Here is a 12,700-nt window from a genome sequence, read left to right as displayed (position 1 = left end):
TCCCCCACGCCCCTGCTCTGCCTCTGCCTCTGCCTCTCTGTTCATGCTGTGGCTGTGGCCTTTTTGCCACTGTTCCGGTCTTCTCCCCCCTGTACGCTCAGAAATGTTGACTGGGGGGGAGGTTTGAACAGTGCGCGGGCCGGGCCCGGGAGGAATGGGCCGGCCCACGCAAAAAATAAAAAAGAAGGAAGAGCTAGATGGGCCACACGAAAGGATGGATAGACTAACTTGGCTCGGAAACCCTTTTTTTTTTTTTTTTTTGAAATTTAAGTAAAATATGTCCTAATCGATCATGTTAATGCAAATGCACCTAATGTCTATGTGGCATGCAATTTAATGAAAATATTTTTGTTAAGGGGTTAAAAGATTAAACCCTAATTTTTATGCGATAAAACCCTAAATGATTTGGGCAAAATTTAGGTGTCAACAGTCATCAACAAATACAAGTGAATAATATTTACACTTGCAACATGGTAAGAATGTGACTATATCAAAGCTTGTAGGTCAAGAGGATCAATTTGCCGTTGGAAATTATGAACACAATAACTGGAAATTTGGTCGCCCATACAATTAAAGTTTCCTAATAATTATGAGATTTCGCCAAATAAAGTTCACTTTTCTTGGTAGTAGTCCATTCCACGAAATATGTAACAATCGATTAGATTGTTCTTTATATAATCCTTCCGGAGTTTCAGGCTCCCACTCATATTTGTCAAAAGAATACTTAGGTCTTCTTAACCAGATTGGTTAAACACACGAAAATGTAACCTTAAAAAATTTAGGGAAAAAACCACCAAAAACCCCAAACTTTGCCATCTGTGACACATTTACCCCGAACTTTTTTTTGTGACACCAAAAACCCCGAACTTTACTTTTTGTGACACATTTACCCCAATGTATTTAGTCCATGGGCATTTTCGTCTTTTTTGCTTTTTCTTTTTCTTTTCTTTTTTTTTCCTTTCCGGCGAGGGCTGCCCATCGCCGGATCCGGCGAGGGGGGCCCTCGCCGGCGTCGAGCGAGGTCCGCCTCGCCCGGGCGAGCGAGGTCCGCCTCGCGCCCGGGCGAGCGAGGGCGGCCCTCGCCGGGCCTCGGGCGAGGTCGACCCTCGCCGACGCCGGCGAGGGCGGCCCTCGCCGGAGCCGGACGAGGGCCGCCCTTCCGCCCGGCGCGGGCGACCCTCGCCGACGCCGGCGAGGGCCGCCTCGCCGGATCCGCGAGGGCCGCCCTCGCTCGGCGCCGGCGAGGTCGACCTCGCCAGATCGGGCGAGGGCCGCCCTCGCTCGCCCGGCGAGGGCGGACCTCGCCGACGCCGGCGAGGGTCGCCGCGCTGGGCGAGCGAGGGCGGCCTCGCCGACTCAGCGAGGTTGACCTCGCCCAACGCCGGCGAGGTCAACCTCGCTCGAGTCGGGCGAGGCCGCCTCGCTCGCCCAGCGAGGCGAACCTCGCCGGCGACGCCGGCGAGGGCCGCCTCGCCGGATCCGGCGAGGGCCGCCCTCGCTCGGCGCCGGCGAGGGCCGCCTCGCTCGACGCCGCGCGAGGGCCGCCTCGCTCGACGCCGGCGAGGGCCGCCCTCGCTCGACGCGGCGAGGGCCGCCTCGCTCGACGCCGGCGAGGGCCGCCCTCGCTCGACGCCGGCGAGGGCCCCCCTCGCCGGATCCGGCGATGCCCCCCCTCGCCGGAAAGGAAAAAAAAAAAGAAAAAGCAAAAAAGACGAAAATGCCCATGGACTAAATACATTGGGGTAAAATGTGTCACAAAAAGCAAAGTTCGGAGTTTTTGGTGTCACAAAAAAAAGTTCGGGGTAAATGTGTCACAGATGGCAAAGTTTTGGGTTTTTGGTGGTTTTTTCCCAAAAATTTAATATTGACAACACTATCTCTTAAGATTTGTGATTTGATAGATGTGAGTGTTGTTTCTGTTCAAGTGACTATTGATGACTCAACACCATTGAAACTATCCTAAGTGTGAAATGAAAGAACTTAAAAGACCGGAAGAACCTTAAGACTGAACAAGTCAAAGAGAACTAAGTTCGTGAGGGCTTGGAGAAATCAATAGGTAAATAGATCTGTGGAAGTCTAATTCACATACGTGCTCGGGAAAAATCGATGGAGTTTGATAAACACAAAAATTATATCCCAACTCGGAGATTCTACTCTTGCAAGCGACAAGATTGCTGAAAGATCTGATTGTATGGGTAATCAAATCTCTGGTAATTTTATCGCAATCTGCTATAGCTACATTGATCATTTAATGGTTGACTTCAAGATCGATGACTATAAAATGGATTAGTGAAATCCAATGTAGAGGTAGACAAGTTACAAGAATTAAAAGAACACCCCACAGACTTTATATGATCGATTGATTTGTTTATTGAGAGTTATACACTGATTGTTAATCTTTTGAGAAGTATATAAGTTCTATAGTAGTGTGTGTATTTTTGGTAGTGTGATTTATCAGCTTTGGACAGAAGCAGCGCAAGCTAAATCTGTAACATCTCAAGAGCTATTAATGAATTCCGACCTTGTTGATGGCTATTAGTCTAGAAGATTGGACGTAGGCTTATTCCAAGCTGAACCACTATAAATCTACATGCATATATCTCTATCTCATTCACTTGTTTTTTCATTTGTTTGATAGAAGCACCGCTCAGGTAGTTTTTGCATATATAGAAAATTGATTCTACTCAATTTCACAAAAAGTTGTCAAGTTTCTTACCACAAGATTATTGGCTTTAAAATACTTGCCATTTCTTTAGGATGTAATCCACAAGCACGACGCATAATTAATTGTTACAGCCAAAAGGCTCCTCTGGTCTAATGTGCAAAAACCAAAACCCGCCTCCTATATATACCTTTTAGCCGATTGTAACTAGGAAACGTACTCTAATGTGAAAAGCATTTCGATGCTTTCTGGTTTGTTTGGGCATCAAACCACCACCTATTTGGATTTGAAATTTCTACTTTGATCAGGTTTCCTTCACGGGCTCTCGAGACATATTCTCAACATCGGATAGATCTTTTGTGTCTTTCAACTTTTTTTTTTTGGGTCAATTGTCTTTCAACTTGTGCAAATACGTTATCGAAAGAAAGGTGGAAATGTCACAAATAAGACTTAAAAAAGAGTAGCCAAAACCATTAACATGTAAAATATATCCATCACCGTACTTAAATAATTTAAGTTTTTAGAGTAGAGGACTACGCGCTCAATTTCAGGTTATGTGAATAAGGATTTTTAAGTGCTCTTGAAGCATGAAGTTCTTTTTACTTGTGATGGATGAGAACATTATGCACTAGATGTACTTAAAGATCTCTTTCACAAGCGACCACCACGATGGTGGTTGTCTCCTCCGGTTACCAACATTAAATGGTCACCACGATCTCTTGGGCATGCGATCTATGGTTCTTTTTCTTTAGATATGTGGAGGACGACCTCAATCGACTACTAAGATAGTGGTTGTGGACCTGCATTGTGGGCTCAAGTGAGCACGGTCTGAGATCACAATGCCGTCAAACATAACCTGCAGTAATGGTTCCCATGTTAATGTTGATTATGTCGCATCAACTTGCTTGACTACCGCATCACCTAAACTTGTTTAGGTGTATATAAGCGATTTGTACGTAGTAATTGCGGGAGAACTTGTACAGTAATCACCTCCCGATGCCAATGAAATGTCAATCGAGTTAAGGGCGTGAACTAATTTGTTCAGCTCGGAAAAGGACATAATGAGGAATTGCTACCAATATTGCTATGTTGTGGGGGCAGTAGTCACATCCCAATACTAGTCTTCTCTCTTACTCAAGGGCAAAGATATCATTCTGATACTAGTGCGAGTCTTATTCCCCAATTTATAGTAGTCTGTGTCTCCTGTCTCTAACTCGAATAACTTCAGTTCCTTTTCCCGTGTACTTGACTTCGAGATGGCGCAATGGTGTGATTATTGCATCCGCAGAGAAGTTGCTTGTCCAGGGTTTTTGTGTGGTGTATGTTCCCAGAGGTTTTAACTTGTAGGGGATCAGGCGAAAAGAAGAAATGAAGAAGAAGAGAGGGCAGGAATATATGTGGACGAGCTAGAAAACCGATCCGCAACACCTTACAGTCATGCCATAGATACGTAGGTGCTGATTGAGGAAGAAGAAGAGAGAGATGGGGACGGGGAAACAGGACTTCGTGGTTGGATTGATGATGGAATTGGCTTAGCGAATTCCCCGAAGCATTACTGTCCGAAAAGTCTTCTACATAAATTTATGATGGATGTGTACTTTGTCGATAGAAAGCTAAAATCTAAAGAAGATCCGTGGTCCCACCCACTCCCTAACTGAAATCTCGGCTCCGCATTTCTATATACTGTCTAGATCTTTACCATTTATTCATGAAGTGGCCTATTTCTTTTCAATCGCTGCTCCTTCAAATGCTGGTTTAGTGAGTTCATACAAGCACTGAAGAGAGAGAAATAAAAGAAGTAAAACAGGTTTGGTTCGATTTCAAATTGAACTAAACCACAAAAATAGTTTGATTTGGTTCTTAACTATAATATGGTATGGTTTGGTTTCGCTTTTCTTTAAATCGTATTTAATGTGATGGGATTCAGCTTGACATCCAAAACCGCAACAAACCGTATTGTGTTCATTCCTATATTTAACTGGTTCGTGGGGTTTACAAAGTATTTCTGTGAGTCCAGGTCTTTGAATTCATGCCTCCTGGAGAATAATAAAAAAGAAAAAACACGAGAAAACTATCACTACTTTCAATTTAAAACCAATTTTCGCCTCCAGCAAAAAGCATCTTTTAAGGGCATGAAAGGTGGGATGTGTGTAGTATGCAATAGATCAGAGTGTTTGAGTGTTGGATAAAGCATGGCGGGTCTCCGGTTCCCCAGGAGCAAGCGACCTTCTTGTTAGGGCACTTCACGACCAGATCTTGGACCATGGAGCTCACGCGGCTCCCGCAGATATCTACCGAAGTATCCATTTGGTGTTGAGATGTGGTTCATACTCTCAATCAACAGGAAAGCATGGGATGATAAGAGGCAGCGTCCCCGCGAAACCAGAGAGTTTTTATAGTTTAGGTCCGTATTTTATTGGTAGTTTAGACTTGAGTCCACGAATAACTATTGTACTGCCTATATATAATTTATTTCTATTATAATTGACAATTGAAACAGAGAGGTGAGGGTACTAGTTATAGTGGAATCATTTGCTAGAACTCTTTCTTGCTTTTATTGTCTATTTAATTGTGTTTGGGCGCCTAATCCTAACACTCGGCACTAAGTGATGACATAGACGGTGTTCTGGATCTCGCCCGTGCTCATGGCGTAGAACCCATCATGTACAGACACGTTGGAGGAGAGAGAGCTTCGGACGGGGTTGCAAAGAACTGCGTAGGCACTGTTCGACGTGAAGTTTCCGGCGGTGCTGTAGCAGCATCGTGCCATGGGATGGGTAGGTTTGGATCAGAACAGTTAGTGAAATGAGGAAATAAAGAGTGGACGATGAGTGAGACATCTCACGGCTTGCTGTTTTTGGTCCTTTGGATGGTTTCGGCTCGATGCAGCGTCGGAGATTTTCTGGCTAAATGTTGCAGAGGTTGGGGTTTATGTTCATGTTGTCGAATTCACTTGTAGTCGATAAGGTGAACCAAAAAGAAAAAAAAAAGGAAAAAAACAGAGAGAGAAGTGATAAATGTCAACAGGTCAAGACTTTGAACCAGAGAGTTCGATTTATTAAAATTAGTATACAAAACAGATTTATTAAGAGATATGTCGGATCTTAGATTACCGTGTAAATAATTAGGTCATATTTGAAAAAATCAATAACAGCCCGACGTATTATCTAATAAACTAATTGTATGAAACGGTCTTAATAAATCTAATACCTTTTTAATATGAAGCCCGACAACGTTGGCTTAGTGCTTTGAAATTTGGCTTGTGCATATGAAATAAATGTACAGGACAAATTTGACTTAAAATTGAATTTTCTTGCCATTTGGAAAAGGAAATCTTGAACCTGATGATACGGTATCACGAGAAAAAAGGAGTGGCCTAGATTAGGGGGAAGCCAATTCTGTCGCATTGAATTAATTGTCACTTGTTTCAACCAAGTCAAGGTGCTAGAATGCTTGCATTCTAGATAGTGTACGAGAGAGTATCAATTATCTTATTGATATACATCATGTTTAATACAGTTTTTGAACTTTTCACAATCATAATCAACTTATCAAAATGGGTCCGCAAATTGATGTACATTCGCCACTTTGCCTATTGTCAAAGTCAATTCTGAATTTCCCCCGTGTTTGTAGCGGTCAAGGGAAAATTAAAGGAAAGATTGGGGCGTCGTGGAAAAGAAATCGATCGGGCCAACCGAGTGACACGCGCTGAATAAATTTGTGCAAGTGCGACGTGGCATCACAGTTGCACGTAATATTTTCTCATCCCAAAGTCTCGATCTTCTTTTGTCTTCAATTCCACGGGGTCTCTCCTTTGGGAACTCAGTCAACTTTCCAGGTTTCACTCGCCAAGAAGAGACAAATTCCACCACTTGTCTTCACCTTTTTTCGTCGAACATTTAATTATTAGAATTAATATCACGAAAAATTCTAAATTAATATATTTACGATAAATTTATTTTAAATTAATTTTTTAACCACTAAGTACCTTAAACTGGTAAATCTGTGATAATTTTACCCTTCGTTAGTTTTCGTTAAATTTTACCGTCAAATTCTGAATTGGATGACATGTGATAGTTAACGGGTATACCAATTGGGAGCTTTACCATCCGTTTGTTGCAGGTATACCAGTTTGTGATTTTTCGTGATATTAATTTAATTTAACGTAGGGTAAATTTGTCACAAAATTAGTTTGGAACAAATTTATCATAGGCATATCAGTTTGTGATTTTTTGTGGTCAAAAAATTAATTTGGGGTAAATTTATCATAAATGTATCAATTTGAAGATTTTTATGGTATTAACCCTTATTTTATTTTATTTTTTGGAATCCTTATTGTATTAACCCTTATTGTTACAACTTCTCCACTACATACGTTTGTCTTCTTCCCTGCTCCCAAACGCCAGTTTTTATTCGCTTTCAAAACCAACGAGGGCAAGATTGAGATACAGTCGTGGATGACAGCTCGCCAGCGAAATACCGATGGACACTGATAGACGAGACAAGAGCGATCCGGTGATGATTACGGACTCCTGGTCACCACGGTGAGGACTGATCTGGCATGGCGAAAGTCGCCGGAAACCGCCGCAGGGGGCTCACGGTGGCCGGAAAAACCTGCGAGGGAGCAAAGCTCGTAAGCGCGCAGAGGTTAGACGTGGCTGGGAACAGAGGCGATTGCCGCTGCCGGGTAGCTCGTCGGAGGACTGGACTGCAGGAGCTCGAGCGCTCGCTGGGCTGTTATCGGGGTGGTGACTTTCGGCGACGAAGCCTGCAAGTTTGCGTGGGAAGTCTTCGCATGAGACCTTCGTTGACCTGCAGGAAAGACGAGACTCTTCTCCTTTCTCTCTTCTTTTTTCTAAGCATTGAGTTGTGTCTCCTCTGTATCTTCTCTGCGGTCTCCCACTGTGGAGAACGTGAATTCTCTCTTTTTTGTGGCTGTGTGTTCTACGAAGCTCCCCTTGATTGTGAGTACTAAGAGTTCTTCTATAGTATTAATCTAGGTTTACCCTAGTTAATTGGGCTTATTTTCAAGCCTCATTAAGAAATAATGGGCTCTAATAACCTCAAACTCAAATCCTTTTATCAATTCTAGCTCTTATGCACTTAACTTAACTTAAATACAAGTCAGAACTCCCCCCTTTTGCCATATGATTTTTGGCCAGGGTGCATCTCCATGGGTCTGGCCGAATTTTACTTATTTATTGGCTCAGTCCAAATAATTCAATTAAGTTCAAAGCATTTATTTAAGTCCATCCATCGCCAGTCCAATCTAAATGTCACCATATCAGCCTATTATTATGAAGGATCCTAAATTCTATATGCAATTTAATTAATGTTTTATTTTAGGGGTCGGGGTCGATCCCTAATTTTCTATGCAATAAATTCCTAAAAAATTAGCCAAAATTTAGGTGTCAACAAATAATCAAATTATTGTATTTATTCTATATCGTCATCCGTAATTTGGACTACTCGTCTTGCCAATTTTTTTTCTTAAATTTCGAGTGTTAGGGACTATAATGTTGGTCTTGAAACCATTTCAAATAATCGCATATTAAATTTCCCACACAATAAAATTACTTTTCGATTTTTATTGGCAATGAACAATTCGATTTTTATTGGCAATGAACAATTTATATGTTAGCATTATGTGTCGAATTTACGTTCATTAAACAAAATCCAATCCGTCAAAGTAAAGCTGGACTTTTGAACCTGCCTTGGTAGAAGAAAATACGAAACACATATTCAGTTGTTGAAGTCGTATCTTAATTGGGGTTGGATTCCTAGTTTGAATCTTAAGGCTGTAATAGTGAATTGTGATTATTCAAGGGTTTTGTGATTTTACACCAAGTGGAGGCGCTTTCAATGATGTGCAATTTTTTTTGGCAGCTTTCTTCGTCGATAACATTCTGAGTGATTAAAGCCACAAAAATCTTGTGGTAATAATTTGTGTATTTCTCTGCAAGAATGAGTGAATGTTTATAGAAGAATTGTAAGGGCTAAACATAGCGTGAGACAACTAAATATAGTCGGGTGCAAGAAAACGCTAAAAGTGTTTGAGTAATTTGAGTGTGGTTGTAATTTTCGTTTTGCTACTTAATTATATAGTGAAATCTCGTGCTACTTTTCTTGTGCAATAGGTCACGTTGATTGAATCACGTTAGTTCGGTGTTGAATTTATTTTCTTGTAAATATGGCAATTTTATTTAGTAAATTTAAAAATAAAAAGTAACAGGGCAAATCAAACACCTATTAAATGAAGAAGAGTTCAAGTATGCTTTTGGATTCCGCAGCGTCACTCAGTAACCCCCACTAAATTCTCCGCCAAACTGACAATAATATTGTAATATGTAGTTAAAGCTAACAATTTACTTACGTGATATGTCTGAAAAGTTACGGGACAACTTGTGCGGATGGTCACCTCCCGATACGAATGGAAGTACTTGCAACGTCAATCGATGTGAACTAGTTTGTTTGATTCGGAAAAAAACGTAATGAGATATTACGACGCAATGTTATTGTGTTGGTTGCCCCGCGATTAGCATGTAATGATTGAATACTCATGTGCAGATTTCGGATACCTCGCTTCGAGGGACATGGGATTACTAGGTGCTTGGAGCATGTTCACGACTTGCTCCTAGTGGAATGCTCGGGAATCGGGGCTCAGCTCCAACTCAAAAACTGTAAAATGAGATACGAGGCGTACTCATTTACCGAATAAACCATCTCTCTCTCTCTCTCTCTCTGAAGAAATTGCTCTTCGGGCATGGTCATTACTATACTTTCTTAAATGAATATAGGCTATATATTCTTGCCAATCCAAGAATTTTCTAACGCTCCTTAATTAGAATTGATTCAGTACTTGGGGCATCCATGACTAAATTCATGAGACCTAAGACCACGAGGATTACATCGCAATACCTTGGTTTGAAATCCGGTAATCTGTGAACATGGATGGGCAAAATTTAACGAAGAAAATGAAGGTCGACCATTAGAAAAGGTCGATGGAGTCAACTTCGAGCATCTTCTTGGCCCTAGTTCTCCAAAAGTTCCTGTGGCCGAAAACTCCCGTCGTTACCAGCTGGTGAAGTTGACATCTTTCGTAAAATATCTTTGGTGTTTTGCCATGCGCATGGACAGCATAACACCGTCCGAGCTCACGAGCCGACCCCTCTTTCCATTTGCATGTGACTACGGTTGTAATAAATGGGTCAAACGCCCGCTTCTTAACTCATATTTAGTGGGCTGTGACTACAAGTGTAATAAACGGGTCAAACACCCGCTTCTTAACTCACATTTAGCGGGCTGGGTCTTGTACAAGTTAGGTATAATTTTGAGAATGAATTGTTGTCGGTTTAAAGTAGTCAAGCTCAACAAGATATGGGTTTGATGGATATGGACTATAGCCACCTGCAACTTATGTTAATAAAATGGGAAAATTGAAAAGGGTTAATACCACAAAAACCTCAAACTAGTACATCTATGATAAATTTACCAAAATCTTTTTTTTATCACTAAAAACTCCAAAATGGGAAAGTTGGATTTAAGTAAAAATTGAATTGTGATGTAATCGATTCAGGAATTGTAATCGATGTAATTAATCTAAGAATTGTCGAGTTGAGAAATTATGGGGTTTTGATAATTTATGGTGTTGCAGGGCTTTGTATAAAATTTAGGAGTTAATTTTTTAACTCCTAAAAAAAGATTTTTCATTTAATTGCATGGCATATAGAAATTATGCATATTTGCATTAATTGTACTAATTAGAACATGTTTTCATTAAAATTTTAAAAATAAATAAATAAATAAATAATGGATTGGGCCGGGTCGACCTGGCCCTCTTTTTTTTTCCGGGGCTTGTCCCTTTTCCCCCTATTTTTCTTTTTTACCTTGTTTTCACCCGAGCCGGGCCCAGCCCACTCGCCCTCCGCGCGAGCCGGGCCCAGCCCGTCCCTTCTCCCACATTTTCCCCCTTTCTTCTCTCTTTCCTCCCCTGTGTCCGTGCCTAAACCACAGCTGAGTGACAGAGGCGGTCGTCGTTACACCAAGCGATTTTGCATGGCTAGGCGCGAAGAGCAAAAGAATGAGCGGTCTAGAGAGGCAAAGCAGGTGGCCACCGCTCGCCATAAAACACGAAGAGAGAGAGAGAGAGAGAGAGCCAGGAGCTATAGTCAAGAAAGGATAGAGAGCAAGAGGGAATCTCAGCCAGCGCCACCGTCATACATGAGCTCTGGCCGACAACCCACAGCCAGCGCTGCAAGCCTCAAACCGGTAAGTCCCTGTTTTGCCTTGTTTTTGGAGTACGCCGGGCTGGAGCTCGCGGCTGTCCATTTCGTGTGAACTCCGGCCCATGCCGTCCTTGCCCTGAGTCCTACTATGCTTGTAGGTCGTACGTCGTGGTTGCCAATGTAAGTTTCGACCTCGAAAAAGGTTGGGAACTTCTCGTTCCAGTGGCGCATACCAACCGTTCGACGAAATGCCTAGATGAGATCCGAATTTTTTGGTCCTTGGTCGGTGGCGTAGGGACTGGCGAGTGCATTGGGGAGCTTGTGATGGTTGTGGGTCCACTAGGCGAGGCCAAGGAAGGCTAAAAGTGGCTTGGTTTGGCTGGCCAAGCCTCAGTTGGAGTTTGGGCTGGAGAGGTCCCGGCTGAGGCTTGGCCGGCGACTGCTGTGGCCGGCCAGGCAAGGTTCTCCTCTGCCTGATGTGCCGAGGGAGACGCTTGGCCAGTTGGCCGAGCGAGAGACCAGCCAGACATCGGCTCTCGGTCCTGGCCGAGCCTCGCGTGCCAGAGCCAGGTCAGCCAATGTTGGAGATGCGATTTGATACTATTGAAGATTTGGATGATCCTAATTGAGGACTCGATTGATTTAGTCAATCCGTGATTAGTTTAGTAAAATGGGAAATTGTGATCTTGTATATTATTTCCTTTTTTTTCTTCTTCTTTCTAGCATTATAAATAGACCAATGTACATGTAATCTTTTCAGAACAATACAATACAAAATTTCCTCCATTTTCTTTGTTTTCTGTCATGGTATCAGAGCGGTCTTTCTTGACCTAGCTTCCGCAGAAAAGTCCTTCAAATTGCCTCCGTTTTTTCTGATTTGCTGTTGCAAGTTTAGTCCTGCAAAACAGATCAGAAACCGGAAAGGAATTCATCAACAATACCATGCCCAAGAACCCTTCGATGGAAGACAGTTCAAACTCACCTCAAAATCAAACCTCAGATCAAATTGATTTAACTGAAGAGGAACGATCTTCTGCCGTTCCTACTTCTGCTACAGCTGCTGACTCGGATCCTGCTATCACTTCTGCTGCTCAGATTCCCGGCCCCGTCCAATGGCCACCAGTCCAATGGTTTCCGGTGCAAGGCCCATGGGCCATCGGGCCAAATCATGGCCCAAATCAATCATGGGCCCAATACACATCACCGGGAGCTCCAAATCCCGGAGCTCAGCCCAATGAAAGTGGGCCGACGCCGGGTTTGGGTCTAGGTCCAGGGGGAAATCCCTACCCGGTATTGGGACCCGGTTTCATGCCCTATGTTGTCCCGACTGGCGGCGGCCGCCCGGAGCCTGGCGACCCGCTCTATACATCGCCGGCTGATGGACCCGAATTGCGACTCATCAATATGCAACTCGCCGGACCAGAAAATTATAGCTCCTGGGCTCGAGATTTCCGGCGAGCCTTGGTCACGAAGGACAAAGATGGGTTCCTTGACGGAACCGTACCCTTCCCGTCCGACGATCGATTACAACGTCACTGGCGCAAATGCAACCAGCTCGTCCGCACATGGATCGGAAATTGTTTGACCCCCGACGTTGCAGCCGGACTACCACCGACTGAAGACTCGAAGACGATTTGGGATAATATTCGAGAAATGTATGGAAAACTTGACCGAGCCAAGATTTTCTCACTCACACAGGCTATGTCGGAATTGAAGCAAGGGAACTCGTCGGTTACCGCTTGCTTCAATCGACTCTCGGCTCTGTGGAATGAGCTCGAGGCGGCCGAAGAGCAACTCGAAGGACCAGAAGAAA

The sequence above is a fragment of the Syzygium oleosum genome, unplaced genomic scaffold (assembly GCF_021117445.2).
Source record: "Syzygium oleosum isolate NSW1041296 unplaced genomic scaffold, Sole_v2.1 Sole_v2.11, whole genome shotgun sequence".
Taxonomy (NCBI): Eukaryota; Viridiplantae; Streptophyta; class Magnoliopsida; order Myrtales; family Myrtaceae; genus Syzygium; species Syzygium oleosum.
The sequence above is the reverse complement of the archived record's forward strand: the minus strand, read 5'-3'. Positions refer to the sequence as shown.